Source organism: Delphinapterus leucas, chromosome X, assembly GCF_059928025.1.
Source record: "Delphinapterus leucas isolate spDelLeu-1000000601 "Yukka" chromosome X, BTC_Dleu_Yukka2, whole genome shotgun sequence".
In the NCBI taxonomy this organism is placed as follows: Eukaryota; Metazoa; Chordata; class Mammalia; order Artiodactyla; family Monodontidae; genus Delphinapterus; species Delphinapterus leucas.
Genome location: NC_143150.1, coordinates 43,562,774 through 43,579,388, shown reverse-complemented (window position 1 = coordinate 43,579,388; position 16,615 = coordinate 43,562,774). Strand labels below are relative to the sequence as shown.

General features: G+C 38.6%; 1 pseudogene; it reads left to right on the top strand.

Annotated features, from left to right (window-relative positions):
• Window positions 1-14,893, top strand: part of LOC149744225 (AFG1-like ATPase) — a 32,664-nt pseudogene extending 17,771 nt beyond the window's left edge.
• Window positions 14,894-16,615: the final 1,722 nt, after the last annotated feature.

Sequence of the window (16,615 nt, the reverse complement as noted above, 5' to 3'; positions counted from 1 at the left end):
CAAACTAACACTTCCAATTTTCTCCCACCCTTCTGACCTGAAATCAATAAGAACAAAGACTTCCTTTCAACCTCCTTGAAAGGGATCATACCATGTCCCCCTCACTATCCAGATAGCAGCCAAACTGCAGGCACTCGGATCTTGACCCAAGATTCAAGAGTCAAGTTTCAGGAATCACTTCCAGACTCTTGAAACTGCATAAGGGCTGGAGATCTAAACTTAAAATTGACTAGGGAGGTTCCTCAGCATCTTGAGGCATCTAGAGGTGGACAGCTCTCCCAAGATCACAGGTCAAGATCCTCATCTCCAATATGAAACTTTTATTCCTCTTGCCTTTTTGGTACTTGCTTTTTCTCTCTGTTAATGCATGGGAAGACAATGCCTCTTAACTCTGGCAACTATTGCTGAATACAAAAGAAAGGCCATAGTTATACAACAGAGTCCCTAGACTTTTCTTGCTAAGATGGCTTTAGATAAGAGACTTCCTTTAGATTACTTATTGGCTGAACAAGGAGCAGTCTGTGCCATGACAAATACCTATTATGGTACCTGGATAAACACCTCTGGTATTGTAGCCAATACAAGGAATTAACAAACAAGACACTTAGCTAAAACAAGTTGATGCCTTTCCAGGTACATTCTTTGATTTATTTGATGCCAACTGGTTTGGTTCATGGGGGCCCTAGCTAAAGAGTATACATTACTCTCTTGGTATTATCCTCCTGATAGTCATCATTGTAGTCTCCCTGGTGCTCTGTGTTCTCTCAAAGGTCTTAAATGCATGTTCACAGCCATCAGATGGTCTCACTGTGCTTGAAGAAACAGGAACAAGATGAACAATGAGATAAATAGCAAAAGTAATTCTTCTGTGGACCTGATATGATAATCTACAAGTTTTCATGGTGAGACAGGAACAATTCTGATGGTGACTGAGAGTGCCACTCATACCAAAAGGTGGAATTGTTAAAGTAATTAAACAAGGGGGCCATTAGAGGTGGCCCTAATGCCATGGTGGCCCATGTAAGCAAACCAAAATCTAAGCCTGTAAATGCCTCAAGGTTACAAAATCAAAAACCAAGGACAACCAACCACAAACAGCCAAGTGAGCTTTAAGCTGTTGCCAGCCAAATAATTTCTTCTCTTTGTTTCCGTACCTTTCCTAAGTAACCCATTCTCCTGGCTCCTGTCAGTGGAGCACTCCTATTCACTTCCCATTTGGTGCTCAATTAGAATCAATCTTTGTTCAATTAAATTTGTAAAAATTTTAATATGCCTCAGTTTATCTTTTAACAGAACTCAAGAAAAGAAGAATAGTCTATTATCTTTTCCCAGATATTTACCATCCTGTTCCTTTTCCTCTGCAGGTATAGTCATACTTCTGTCTAAAAATAAAATTTCATCTTTCTTACAGTGTTATACCCTGCCTTTCTTCACTAGCAACACAAATTGAATGTCATTCAATGTCAATAAACATCCATTTGCATCATAATTTCAGTGCTTACAAGAATACTAATGGCCCATAAAAACATGAAAGTATTAAAATTAGCCAACATTTGTTTTGGGTCAAGTAACATTTATTCTCAGAATTGCAGTGTGACATTTTTCATCCTTATTTTACAGATGAAGATAGTAAAGAACTGGGAGGTTAAGTACTTTGCCTAAGCTAGCATACTTAGAAAGTGACACATCATGGATTTGGACCCAAATAGCATGGCTCCAGAGCCCATGAATATTTAGGGTGATAGAACTTGAGGCACAGAAGCACACAGATTAACTATCAAGTTTCAGCCACATAAACCCAAACTGAGACACACTTACACATACAAATGCATTATCAAAAATTGTACTCAGCTTCTTTCCTCCATAAATGGGTACTCCTTGAATATATTTCCAAAACACTAAAATCTCAAGTAACTTATTTATCTGTAAAAAGTATTTTCTATTTTCAAATTTTTCTCTTAATAAATTTTCCTGTTTACAATTCTTCAAACAATACAGAAATGTATGTTTATAATATGAAATTACCCTGACTCTCCCTTCTGCTTGATACCTGGCCTTTGACCCAAAGGTGTCCACTCTCAATAGATTGGTGCATTTTCTCCAGATGTGTTTGTCTGTAGGTGAAATATTATCGTAATCAGAGATACACAAAAATATTTATTCATACATGTTTTCTTTTTCAGTATAGAATCCCATTATTCATATTCTGCAACTTGCCTTTTTTTCATTGAAAATAACAGCTCTTTATGTTTTCATGTATTTTGTTAGCTAATGTGTCTTCAAATGGTACTTGGTATATATATTGTTCTTTACATGAATACTCCATTTATATTTGTACTATCCATTGCTGTGAAGGGTAGCAGAACATGCCACCCAAAATGTGCTTCTGTGGTGTAAGGAATATTTTGAGCTGATTATTTTAAGAAACAGCAGACACAAGAAAATCTCTAAAAACAGAGTAGAAGTTACCCTTTTGTAAGGAACATTTACATTTATAACGGAAATCTCCACTAGTAAGTGTCTCCTTCTCTGTTCTTCCCTCTGAAGGAGGACTTGAAATCACATGAAACACTTGTCAATGGAGAAGGCACCAACTTTAATCGGCATAACAAACCTTACCCTTGTTAACCTTGCTTTTCTTGGTAACCTCGAATAACTGGCCTCTCCTCCCACCCCCAACATCTTTCTTTGCCTTTGGCTGAAGATTGTTTTTAAGGTGGTGGCATGGGCCATCTCAAGGAGTTATTCAGTTTCCCTGGGTATCTCCCATGTGTACATGAGGTATACATATTAACAAACTTATTTGTTTTTCTCTTGTTAATGTCTTTTATTACAGGGGGTCTCAGCCAAGAGCTCTGAAGGGTAAAGGGAAAATTATTTTTCCTCTCCTACCATTTTGGCAACCATGAAGGGCTCCACTGGGGCACCTCACTTGCTCTGGAGTCTACAGATGGGATCCTGAAAAACTGGCAGAAGCTGGCTAAGGGTAAGAATTCTTACCAAAGTCAGCTCTCTTGGATCTCTGCCTGTAGTGTCCAGTCAAGAGGGGAAGGTTAAAATCTTACAGTGTCTCTTCATTTCCAAATTCCAATTGGCAGAAGAAAGACATTTGTAAGATTTAATTCTTTGAATTGTGACTGGTGAATTTGGTTTTAGGTACCCGTTGGCTATTGATCCTTTTCCTCCCAGGGACAGCTATCACTTTCCTGTTTGTCTTGTATGTTCTGAGAACTTGGCTTGGCTTTCTGCCTGCCCAGGGCACATAGGTTGTCATTTCTTGTGTGTGCAGGTGGCTCGAATGTCAGGATGTAGGCCCCAAGAATATAGTCAGAAAGAAATGTGGGTTGCACCCCATTTGCAGCTAGTGTCCTACTGACTGTTGCCTACTCTTAGGGGGCATATCGATAATTACCTTGAATGTAAATGGATTAAATGCTCCAACCAAAAGAAACAGACTGGCTGAATGGATACAAAAACGAGACTCATATATATGTTGTCTACAAGAGACCCACTTCAGACCTAGGGACACATACAGACTGAAAGTGAGGGGATGGAAAAAATATATACCATGCAAATGGAGATCAAAAGAACGCTGGAGTAGCAATACTCATGTCAGATAAAATAGACTTTAAAATAAAGACTGTTACAAGAGATAAGGAAGGACACTACATAATCAAGAGATCGATCCAAGAAGAAGACATAACAATTGTAAATATTTATGCACCCAACATAGGAGCACCTTGATACATAAGGCAAATGCTAACAGCCATAAAAGAAGAAATCGACCATAACACAATAATAGTGGGGGACTTTAACACCCCACTTACACCAATGGACAGATCATCCAGACAGAAAATAAATAAGGAAACACAAGCTTTAAATGACACAGTAGACCAGATAGATTTAATTGATATTTATAGGACATTCCACCCACAAGCAGCAGAATACATTTTCTTCTCAAGTGCACACGGAACATTCTCCAGGATAGATCACATCTTGGGTCACAGATCAAGCCTCGGAAAATTTAAGAAAATTGAAATCATGTCAAGCATCTTTTCTGACCACAATGCTATGAGAGTAGAAATCAATTACAGGAAAAAATATATATAAAAAACACAAACACATGGAGGCCAAACAATATGCTACTAAATAAGAGATCACTGAAGAAATCAAAGAGGAAATTAAAAAAATACATAGAAACAAATGACAAAGAAAAAGAAGGAACATTTAAACAATAATTATCCTAGGCCTTTGATAATAGGCAAATATGCACCAAAACTCATTCTTAGAGAAAATTTACATCTTTTCTCAGTGCCTTTGAGATGTTGACTTTCAACTCTGTCTTCTCTAGGACCTGAGGGCATCCCTTTTAAATGCAAAGTTCAGGGAGGTGATTCTTGTCAGAAGTTAAAGAAATAAAAAAGGAGCTATTTGGAAACTAGACAAATGAAAAAATCTTAAAAGTCTTCTCTACAAATAGTGGTAAAAAGCTTTAGCCACCTGAGCAGATAACCTTAACTTTTCCATCTGCCAGAAACACAGTTTGAATCCAAGTGTTTTATTATAAATTAGTGAGTTTTAAACTATTGTACCTATATCATTGCTAAATTTTAAAATGAAAGCTATATCTTTATTTGTCTGTATGTCTATGTGTATGTTAGAGATGTGTGATACTTCTCTACCTCCAAATGGTAAAAGATTTGTAAAAGATCTCTATTTGATTGGCTTAAAGTAAAATAAGTACTTATATAAATTAAGTATCGCTAAACTCTCAGAAATAAAATAGAAACTAACACAAATGTTTTTCAAGTTCACATGATCTGAGATAATCTAAAGTAAATAAAAACTAGTTTGTTTGTTGGATTAATTAAGACAGACATGTCTTCAGAGGTATCAACATTAAATATAATGCAGATACAACTTTTGTTCTACCTAGATGTACGAGCCATAAGTTCACGTTATGTCTTACAATATTTGCCAGCAAGAAAAATAACAAGATTATGGCTAGCTGCTTAATGTCTTGTTAAAATTTCATGAGTGATCTCAACATAATTGTTAAGAGCAAGTGAATTAAGTAAATGTACATAAGATAAAAGTGTATAAAAGAACTTTCAAACAGTAATTATTTTTTTAAAAAGTATTTATTTAATTTATTTTTGGCTGTGTCAGGTCTTAGTTGTGGTACGTGGGATCTTTCGTTGTGGCACGCAGGCTCTTCATTGCAGCACGCGAGCTTCTCTCTAGTTGTGGTGTGTTGACTCCAGAGCACGTGGGCTCAGTAGTTGGGGTGCGCAGACTCTCTAGTTGTGGTGCATGGGCTCCAGAGTGTGTGGGCTCTGTAGTTGTGGAGTAATTATGTTTTATAATGTCTCCTTAAAAATAGTTTCCCAAATTAGTAACTTTTAGTAACTTACAACCTTAGACTTTTGCTGAGTTAAATTATGGATATTCTTGTAATATCTAGATCATTTCAAAATAATACACTGAAACATTAATGGCTAAACGTACGTCTAGGTTTACCTACTTTTGTCCCCTTATTAAAAAGGAACAAAAGATATTTGGTCTTGTTAGCAAAAATGTCTTGTGCCACGTTGAAAGTTTGTACTATGAGGAAGCACATGCTTTTAAAAATTATCAAATGTATTCATAAATTTGCCAATCTACAAACTGTTGGTATGGAACAGACAGTTCACAATTGCTTACTTCCTAGTTTTCACTAGAGCTTACGGTTTGTAAGCATTAAGAATTCTAATTAATACATATAATTAAAACTGCTAAAATTACTATGGGAAATTATTTCATCTCTGTATGTAAGAAAAGTAGGATGTTTGGGGATAAGAAAAGGTGTGAGGTATGGATATGCATTTTTGGTAAAGGAAAAGGTAATTTTGTCCTACAGTAGAAGGACTTGTTGTTTCAGAATGAGAAAGAGGAGAATACAGGACACACTAAATGGATATAGAAAGTAGAGGAGAGAGAAAGAGAAATTTACTTTGTATGGTCGAGCTGGCTAAAGTTGAATGAATTTATTATAAAGGTTTAATTTTTTATTTTATTTTTTTGGATATATTTTTTTAACTTTTTATTTTATATTGGTGTATAGCTCATTAACAATGTTGTGATAGTTTCAGGTGCACAGCAAAGCGACTTGGCCATACATATACATGTATCCATTCTCCCCGAAACTCCCCTCCCATTCAGGCTGCCACATAACATTGAGCAGAGTTCCCTGTGCTATACAGTACACCCTTGTTGGTGATCCATTTTAAATATAGCAGTGTGTACATGTCAATCCCAAACTCCCTAACTATCCCTTCCCTCCATCCTTCCCTCCTGGTAACCATAAGTCTGTTCTGTAAGTCTGTGAATCTGTTTCTGTTTTGGAAATAAGTTCGTTTGTATCATTTCTTTTTAGATTCCCCATATAAGCGATATCATGCAATATTTCTCTTTCCTGTCTGACTTACTTCACTCAGTATGACAGTCTCTAGGTCCATCCATGTTGCTGCGAATGGCATTATTTCATTCCTTTTTACGGCTGGGTAATATTCCATTGTATATCTGTACCACAACTTCTCTATCCATTCCTGTGTCGATGGACATTTAGGTTGCTTCCACGTCTTGGCTATTGTAAACAGTGCTGCAATGAACATTGGGGTGTGTGCATCCTTTTGGACCATGTTTTTCTCTGGATGAATACCGAGGGGTAGGATTGCAAGATCATATGGTAGCTCTATTTTTAGTTCTTTAAGGAACCTCCATACTGTTCTCCATAGCGGCTGTACCAATTTACATTCCCACCAACAGTGTAGGAGGGTTCCCTTCTCTCCACACCCTCTCCAGCATTTATTGTTTGTAGACTTTTTGGTGATGGCCGTTCTGACTGGTGTGAGGTGATATCTCATCGTAGTTTTGATTTGCATTTCTCTAATAATTAGCGACGTTGAACATCTTTTCCTGTGTTTGTTGGCAATCTGTATGTCTTCTTTGAAGAAATGTCTATTTAGGTGCTCTGCCCATTTTTGATTGGGTTGTCTGTTTTGATGATATTAAGCCACATGAGCTATTTGTATATTTTGGAGACTGATCCCTTGTCAATCACATCATTTGCAAGCATTTTCTCCCTATCTGTGGGTCGTCTTTTCGTTTTATTTATGGTTTCCTTTGCTGTGCAAAAGCTTTTGAGTTTAATTAGGTCCCATTTGTTTATTTTTCTTTTTATTTCCATTACTCTGGGAGACAGATTGAAAAAGATATTGCTGCAATTTATGTCAGTGTGTTCTGCCTATGTTTTCCTCTCGGAGTTGTCCCGTCTCATATTTAAGTCTTTAATCCATTTTGACCTTATTTTTGTGTATGGTGTTAAAGAATGATATAATTTTATTTTTCTTACATGTAGCTGTTCAGTTTCTCCAGCAACATTTGTTGAAGAGACTGTCTTTCCACCATCGTATAGTCTTGCCTCCTCTGTCATAGATTAATTGACCATAGGTGCATGGGTTTATTTCTGGGCTTTCTATCCTGTTCCATTGATCTATATTTCTATTTTCGTGCCAGTATCATACTGTTTTGATGACTGTAACTTTGTAGTATAGTCTGAAGTCAGGGAGCCTGATTCCTCCAGCTCCATTTTTCTTTCTCAAGATTGCTTTGGCTATTCAGGGTCTTTTGTGTCTCCATACAAATTTTAAGATATTTTGTTCTAGTTCTGTGAAAAAATGCCATTGGTAATTTGATAAGGATTGCATTGAATCTGTAGATTGCCTTGGGTAGTGTAGTCATTTTGACAATATTGATTCTTCAAATCCAGGAACATGGTATATCCTTCCATCTGTTTGTCTCTTCTTCGATTTTTCCATCAGCATCTTATAGTTTTTGGAGTACAGGTCTTTTGTCTCCTTAGGTAGGTTTATTCCTAGGTATTTTATTCTTTTTGATGTGATGGTAAATGGGATTGTTTCTTGAATTTCACATTCTGATCTTTCATTGTTAGTGTATAGAAATGCCACAGTTTTCTGTGTATTAATTTTGTAGCCTGCAACTTTACCAGATTCATTGATGAGCTCTAGTAGTTTTCTGGTAGCATCTTTAGGATTTTCTATACATAGTATCATCTGCAAACTGTGACAGTTTTACTTCTTCTTTTCCAACTTGGATTCCATTTATTTCTTTTTCTTCTCTGATTGCCATAGCTAGGACTTCCAAAAACTATGTTGAATAAAAGTTGTGAGAGTGGACATCCTTGTCTTCTTCCTGATTGAAGTGGAAATGCTTTCAGCTATTCACTATTGAGTATGATGTTAGCTGTAGGTTTGTCATATAAGGCCTTTATTGTGTTGAGCTATGTTCCCTCTGTGCCAACTTTCTGGAGAGCTTTTATCATAAATGGGTGCTGAATTTTGTCAAAAGCTTTTTCTGCATCTATTGAAATGATCATGTGGTTTTTATTCTTCAATTTGTTGATGTGGTGTATCACACTGATTGATTTGTTGATATTGAAAAATCCATGCATCCCTGGGATAAATCCCACTTGATCATGTTGTATGAACCATTTAATGTATTGTTGGATTCGAATTGCTAGTATTGTGTTGAGGATTTTTGCATCTATGTTCATCAGTGATATTGGCCAGTAATTTTCTTTTTTTGTGGTATCTCTGTCCGGTTTTGGTATCAGGGTTATGGTGGCCTCACTTGAATGAGTTTGGGAGTGTTCCTTCCTCTGCAATTTTTTGGAACAGCTTGAGAAGGATAGGTGTTAGCTCTTCTCTAAATGTTTGATAGAATTCGCCTGTGAAGCCATGTGGTCCTGGGCTTTTGTTTGTTGGAAGATTTTTAATCATAGTCTCAATTTCAGTGCTTGTGATTGGTCTGTTCATATTTTCTATTTGTTCCTGGTTCAGTCTTGGGAGACTGAACCTTACTAAGAATTTGTGCATTTCTTCCAGGTTGTCCATTTTATTGGCATAGAGTTGCTTGTAGTAATGTCTCATGATCCTTCGTATTTCTGTGGTGTCAGTTGTAACTTCTCCTTTTTCATTTCTAATATTATTGATTTGAGTCCTCTCCCTTTTTTTCTCGATTAGTCTGTCTAAAGGTTTATCAATTCTGTTTATCTTTTCAAAGAACCAGCCTTTAGTTTCATTGATCTTTGCTGTTGTCTTCTTTGTCTCTATTTCATTTATTTCTGATCTGATCTTTATGATTTCTTTCCTTCTACTAACTTTAGGTTTTCTTTGTTCTTTCTCTAGTTGCTTTTGGTGTAAGGCTAGGTTGTTTATCTGAGATTTTTCTTGTTTCCTGAGGTAAGATTGTATTGCTATAAACTTTCCTCTTAGAACAGCCTTTGCTGAATCCCATAGGTTTTGGATCATTGTGTTTTCATTTTCATTTGTCTCTAGGTATTTTTTAGTTTTCTCTTTGATTTCTTCAGTGAACCATTGCTTGTTTAGTGGCATATTGTTTAGCCTCCATGTGTTTGTGGTCTCTATAGTTTTTTTCTTGTAGTTTATTCCTAATCTCATAGCATTGTGGCTGGAAAAGATGCTTGATATATTTTCAATTTTCTTATATATACCAAAGCTTGCTTTGTGGCCCAGCATGTCATCAGTCCTGGAGAATATTCCACGTGCACTTGAGAAGAATGTGTATTCTGCTGCTTTTGGATGAAATGCTCTATGAATATCAATTAAGTCCATGTGGTCTAATGTGTCATTTAAGACCTGTATCTCCTTATTGATTTTCTGTCTGGATGATCTGTCCATTGATGAAAGTGGAGTATTAAAGTCCCCCACTCTTATTGTGTTACTGTCAATTTCTCCCTTTATTGCTGTTAATATTCCCCTTAAATATTGAGGTGCTCCTATGTTGGATGCATATATATTTACAATTGTTATATTTTCTTCTTGAATTGATCTCTTGATCATTATGTAGTGTCCTTCTTTGTCTCTTATAACAGTCTTTATTTTAAAGTCTACTTTTTTCTGATATGAGTATTGCGACTCCAGCTTTCTTTTGATTTCCATTTGCATGGCATACCTTCTTCCATCCCATCACTTTCAGTCTGTATGTGTCCCTAGGTCTGAGGTGGGTCTCTTGTAGACAGCATATATACAGGTCTTGTTTTTGTATCCATTAAGCCAGTCTGGGTCTTTTGGTTGGTGCATTTAGTCCATCTACATTTAAGGTAATTATCGATATGTGTGTTCCTATTGCCATTTTCTTAATTGTTTCGGGTTTGTTTTTGTAGGTCTTTTTTCTTCCCTTCCTCTTTTGCTCTCTTTCCTTGTGATTTGCTGACCATCTTTAGTGTTGTGTTTGGGTTACTTTTTCTTTTTTGTGTGTGTATCTATTGTAGTTTTTGGGTTTGCTGTTCGCATGAGGTTTTGATATAGCCGTCTATATATGTACAGGGTTGTTTTAAGTTGCTAGCCTCTTTCCCGCCTAGAGGAGTTCCTTTAGCATTTGTTGCAAAGCTGGTCTGGTGGTGCAGAATTCTCTTTGCTTTCGCTTGTCTGTAAAGCTTGTGGTTTCTCCATTAAATCTGAATTAGAGCCTTGCTGCGTAGAGTATCTTGGCTATAGGTTCTTCCCTTTCATCACTTTAAACATATTGTGCCATTCCCTTCTGGCTTTCAGAGTTTCTGCTGAGAAATCAGCTGATAACCTTATGGGAGTTCCCTTGTATGTTATTTGTCATTTTTCCCTTGTTGCTTTTAGTATTGTTTCTTTGTCTTTAATTTTTGTCAGTTTGATCACTATGTGTCTCGGCGTGTTCCTCCTTGGGTTTTTCCTGCCTGGAACTCTGCGCTTCCTGGACTTGGTTGACTGTTTCCTTTCACATGTTAGGGAATTTTTCAGCTATTATCTCTTCAAATATTTTCTTGGGTCCTTTCTCTCTCCTCCTTCTGTGACCCCTGTAACGCGCATGTTGATGTGTTTAATGTTGTCCCAGAGGTCTCTTAGGCTGTCTTCATTTCTTTTTTCTTTATTCTGTTCCACGGCTGTGATTTCCACCATTCTGTCTTCCAGGTTACTTATCCGTTCTTCTGCCTCAGTTATTCTGTTATTAATTCCTTCTAGTGTATTTTTAATTTCAGTTATTGTATTGTTCATCTCTGTTTGTTCTTTAGTTCTTCTAGGTCTTTTTCAAACATTTCTTGCATCTTCTCCATCCTTGCCTCCATTCTTTTTCCGAGATCCTGGATCACCTTCACTTTCACCATTCTGAATTCTTTTTCTTGAAGGTTTCCTATCTCCACTTCATTTAGTTCTTTTTCTGGGGTTTTATCTTGTTCCTTCATCTAGGACATAATCATTTTGTCTAACTTTCTGTGGTTGTGGTTTTCATTCTGCAGGCTGCAGGATTGTAGTACTTCTTGCTTCTTCTGTCTGCCCTCTGGTGGATGAGGCTATCTAAGAGGCTTGTGCAAGCTTCCTGATGAGTGGAACTGGTGGTGGGTAGGCAGGGCATGCTCAGTAAAACTTTAATCCACTTGTCTGCTGATGGGAGGGGTGTGTTCCCTCCATGTTGGTGTTTGGCCTGAGGCAACCCCGCACTGGAGCCTGCAAGCTGTTTGGTGGGGCTAACGGGGGCCTCCGGGAGGGTTCACACCAAAGAGTACTTCCCAGAACTGGTGCTGCCAGTGTCCTTGTCCCCATGGTGAGCCAAAGCCACCCCCCACCTCTGCAGGAGACCCTCCAACACTAGCAGGTAGGTTTGGTTCAGTCTCCTGTGGGGTCACTGCTCCTTTCCCCTGGGTCCTGGTGTGCATGAGACTTTGTGTGTGCCCTCCAAGAGTGGAGTCTCTTGTTTCCCCCAGTCCTGTGGAAGTCCTGCAATCACATCCTGCTGGCCTTCAAAGTCCTGTTCTCTGGGGATTCCTTCTCCTGTTGCCGAGCCCCCAGGTTGGGAAGCCTGACACGTGGCTCAGAACCTTCACTCCAGTGGGAGAACTTCTGTAGTATAATGGTTCTCCAGTTTGTGAGTTGCCCACCCAGCAATTATGGGATTTGATTTTTTCATGATTGTGCCCCTCCTACCATCTCATTGTGGCTTCTCCTTTGTCTTTGGATGTGGGGTATCTTTATTTGTGGGTTCCAGCGTCTTCCTCTCAATGGTTATTCAGAAGATAGTTGTGATTCCAGTACTCTGGCAAGAAGGGGTGAGCACACATCCTTCTACTCCCCCATCTTGAGCCAATCTTCCATAAATGTTTAAATAATAAGCTTTAATATCAATAGTATATTTATGTTAAAATAAAACTTAATTTTCTTTCATCTGCTATGAAGACAGGGTTTCTTTGACTGTAGGTCTGCTCTTGATAAGAGATTGGGAAAGGTTTTTCTGTACCTTTTAAATAATCTGCCTAGAAAGGTGATCGTTTTTCTCTTTCCAAAATAATTTCCTGTGCTTCATGTTGTGTTTATCATGTCTTTAATTACATAAGAAAACTGTCTTCTCAGTATTAAAATAGCTAAGTTTTGCTCACAACTATGTAACCTGCTGTATTTGCTTTTAAATTCTTTTATTGTCACTTTGGTTAAATAGATAATTAAGTATTGTTCCATAATGATCTGTGATCCCATTTAGTCAAATGTCCCTTTCTCTTAAACTATCTATAACCCCATGTTACTTTGGGGATCTCAAGAAGAGATAAAAAGAGCAAAAATCATTAGAAAACCTTGGTGTCTACTATTCATGGATAAGTACTCTTAAGAGGTGAGTGTATATTTGTTTTCAGAAATTTTGTTATGCAAATATAACCTGCAGTTTTAAGATGAGCAATGAGATGATACCCTACATACGGTTTTGTAAACTGCTTTTTTTCTACAAACATCATATTATGGAGGTCAATTCAAGCCAATCAGTATAAGCCCACATAATAATAAAATAGCCTTAAGCACTCATGGTCAATTTAGGTATGATAATAATAAGAATGGTTAATATTATTACTGACTTCCTCTGGCCCTACAGTGTTGTAAGTGCTAAACCTATACTTGGTCATTTAATTCCCACCACGTCCTGTGAGGAGAAGCTACTGTTTCTGAACTGTAACCATCAGGGAACTGAGGCACAGTGATGGCAGTGCTAGCCAGTCACAAGATTAAGATATGAACCAATTCTGCGTGGCAGCTGAGCCCCACACCTAACTAGTGCACACTAGTGCTTCTCATCTGATAACATTACTGTTCATCAGGGCACAGCGAAATAAAACTAACGTCCCATGGTTTTTTCTTGGTTAGCTGGGCAAAAGTTTAAACAACAGATCTTAATCAGTGTGGTTTGGAATTTGGAGACCTGTGTCCCGTTATATTGTGGAAGGGGCTCCTCCAACATTCTGTCTCCTTTCCTGTGCCTCAGGGATGTTCCCCTATTAAAGTGGATAACTTCCCTGTGCTTGGAGCGGAAAATGTTTATGTTTCTCCAGCCTTTTTAATATTTTGTATAATTTCAAGGGCAATGGGAATTTATTACAGTTAAAAATAGATAACATACAAAGGGAAATAAGATAATAATACCTCAAAGCCCACCATCTGAAGAAAAGCCCTTCTAGGCGCTTAGCGCCGAGCCGGCTGAGAGGAAGATGTGTTGGGTGCAGGGCTTGGGCTGCTGCCCTCGCCCCTTCGGTCACCGCCCCTGGAAACCCCTTTTGTAAAGCCTATACAGTTCAGTCAGACCCCCGAGAGTATGTCTCCAACTGCTGCTACAGAGGTTTATTCAAAAGCTTTAGCTGTTTGCCATGGACCACTGGACCTCTGTGACTTTCTGATCAAAGCTCGTGAGCTAAAGGACGATGAACATCACAGAAGAGTCATACAGTGTTTGCAGGAATTACATGAGGACCTTAAAGGATACAGTATAGCGGCAGAAGGCCTTTTCTTTCTAAGGTACAGGGAAAACAATGGTGATGGACGTGTTTTATGCTTATGTGGAAACGAAGAGGAAAAAACGGGCTCATTTTCATGGTTTCATGCTAGATGTTCACAAAAGAATACACCGCCTTAAACAGAGTTTGCCATAAAGGAAACCAGGACTCATGGCTAAATCATACGATCCAATAGCTCCTATAGCTGAAGAAATCAGTGAAGAAGCACGTCTCTTATGCTTTGATGAATTTCAGGTCACTGACATTGCTGATGCCATGATTCTGAAACAGCTTTTTGAAAATCTGTTCAAAAATGGGGGTCGTCGGGCTTCCCTGGTGGCGCAGTGGTTGAGAGTCCGCCTGCCGATGCAGGGGACACAGGTTCGTGCCCCAGTCCAGGAAGATCCCACATGCCGCGGAGCGGCTGGGCCTGTGAGCCATGGCCGCTGAGCCTGCGCATCCGGAGCCTGTGCTCCGCGACGGGAGAGGCCACAACAGTGAGAGGCCCGTGTACCGAAAAAAAAAAAAAATGGGGTCGTTGTTGTGGCAACATCCAACAGGCCACCAGATGTTCTCTATTAAAATGGACCCCAAAGAGCTAACTTTGTACCATTCATAGCTGTCCTGAAGGTCTCTGAGGCAATGAGAGAGTGGAATGCATGTATGTGGGCAATGCTGTATTTCTTTCTGGAATACTGTAATATGGTCCAGCTAGATTCTGGGATAGATTATCAGAAAAGGCAACTTCCTGCTGCAGGAGAACTCTACTATCGCACAAGTGAAGCTGATGTGGAGGCTGTCATGGATAAGTTGTTTGATGAGCTGGCTCAGAAACAAAGTGATTTAACTAGACCAAGGATTCTAAAAGTGCAAGGCAGAGAGCTGCGGCTGAATAAAGCCTGTGGAACCGTTGCCGACTGCACATTTGAAGAGCTATGTGAGAGAGATCCCATCCAGGATACCACATTACCTTTAGGCATCATGCCTCCTTAGATTCCTCTTAGTTGTGACAATTTCTCAGACTTTCCTTCTTTTTGATGACCCTGACAGTTTTGGGGAATACTGGTCAGTTATTTTGTAGACTGTCCCTCGAATGGGATTTGTCTGATGTTTTTCTCATGATTTGACTGGAATTGTGGGCTTTGGGAGGAAGACCACAGAGGTCAAGTGCTATTTTCATCAGATCATATCAAGGGCACATAAGATCAATGTGACTTAACACTGTTGATGTTAACCTTGATCACACTTGTCTGAGGTAGTGTTTGTCTCCACTATAAAGTTACTCTTTTCCCCCTCTTTCCATAGTGAACTCTTTGGAAGGAAGTTCTTGCTGAGTTTTCATGTAGCAGCAAAGAAGAAAATCCACAATTATTTAACAAGGCTGTTAAAATACTTTCCCCTTTTCCAGCTACATATTTGTGTGAGGCTAGATTTTCTTATATGACTCAACCAAAGCAACATATAACAATAGTCTGACTGTAGAAGCAGGTATGAGAATTCCACTATCTCCTATTACGCCAGACATTAAAGAGATCTGCCCAAAGTATAAAACAATGCTACTCTTCTTACTATTTTCATTTTAGAAGTATAATTATTTTCATAAAAATGTTATTTCTGTTAATTTTATGGGTTGAATATAATGGTTTTATCATTGTTATTTTAAATAAATTAATAAATATTTTATTTTAAAAAAGCCCTTCTAATGTTTTCATCTGCATTATATTCCTCCGGAATTATACTTATGCAGGTATTATATATTTATACATGTATGCATACATTTATATATTTACATACAAATCATAAGATCTCATCTTATGCTTAATTTTATAACTTATCTCACTGTAGTGGGTTGAATTGGGTGCCCCCCAATATTTCCAAATCATAACACCCCCATACCTTAGTTGGAAATAGGGTCTTTGCAGATATAATTAAGTTAAAGATCTCAAGAGATGATTGGATTTAGGATGGTCCCTAAACCCAATGACTAATGTCCTTATAAAAGAAAGGAGGGAGATTTCACACACAGAGGGAAGAAGGCCATGTGAAGACAGAGGCAGAGACTGGAGTTATGCTGCTACAAACCAAGGGAAGCCAGGTGCCACCAGAAGCTGGAAGAGGAAAGGAAGAACTCTCCTCTGGGGCTTCCTTGGTGGCGCAGTGGTTGAGAGTCCACCTGCCGATGCAGGGGACGCGGGTTCGTGCCCCGGTCCGGGAAGATCCCACATGCCGCGGAGCTGCTGGGCCCGTGAGCCATGGCCGCTGCCTGCCGACACCTTGATTTCAGATTTCCGGTCTCTAAAACTATGGGATAATGCATTTCTGTTGTTCTAAGCCACGAAGTTCCTGTTAATTAGTAACAGCAGCCCTAGGAAACAAACACACTCACTAACCGTATACCCCAAATGTCATTGATTGTGAATAAACACCACTCTGTATCCTGTGTCTTTGTGTGTGCCTGTGGGGATCGTAATGATAATAAAGATATATGCAAAAAATAAATATGGCTAAATTTTTAAACTCCTAATGATTTTTACTGTATTGATTCATTTAATGCTCCAGGCACCCCTAAGAGGTAGATACAGTTGCTCAACCCCATTTTCTAGATGAAAAACTGAGGGACGGAGAGAACTTGGCCTAGGACTACACAGTTAGAGAACAGGACAGCTTGGGTTTGTACCTCACGCTCCAGAGCCTGGGAAACTGTCAAAGATTTGTTGTTAAGTAACAGAAGCAGTCTGCATAGCATGTATA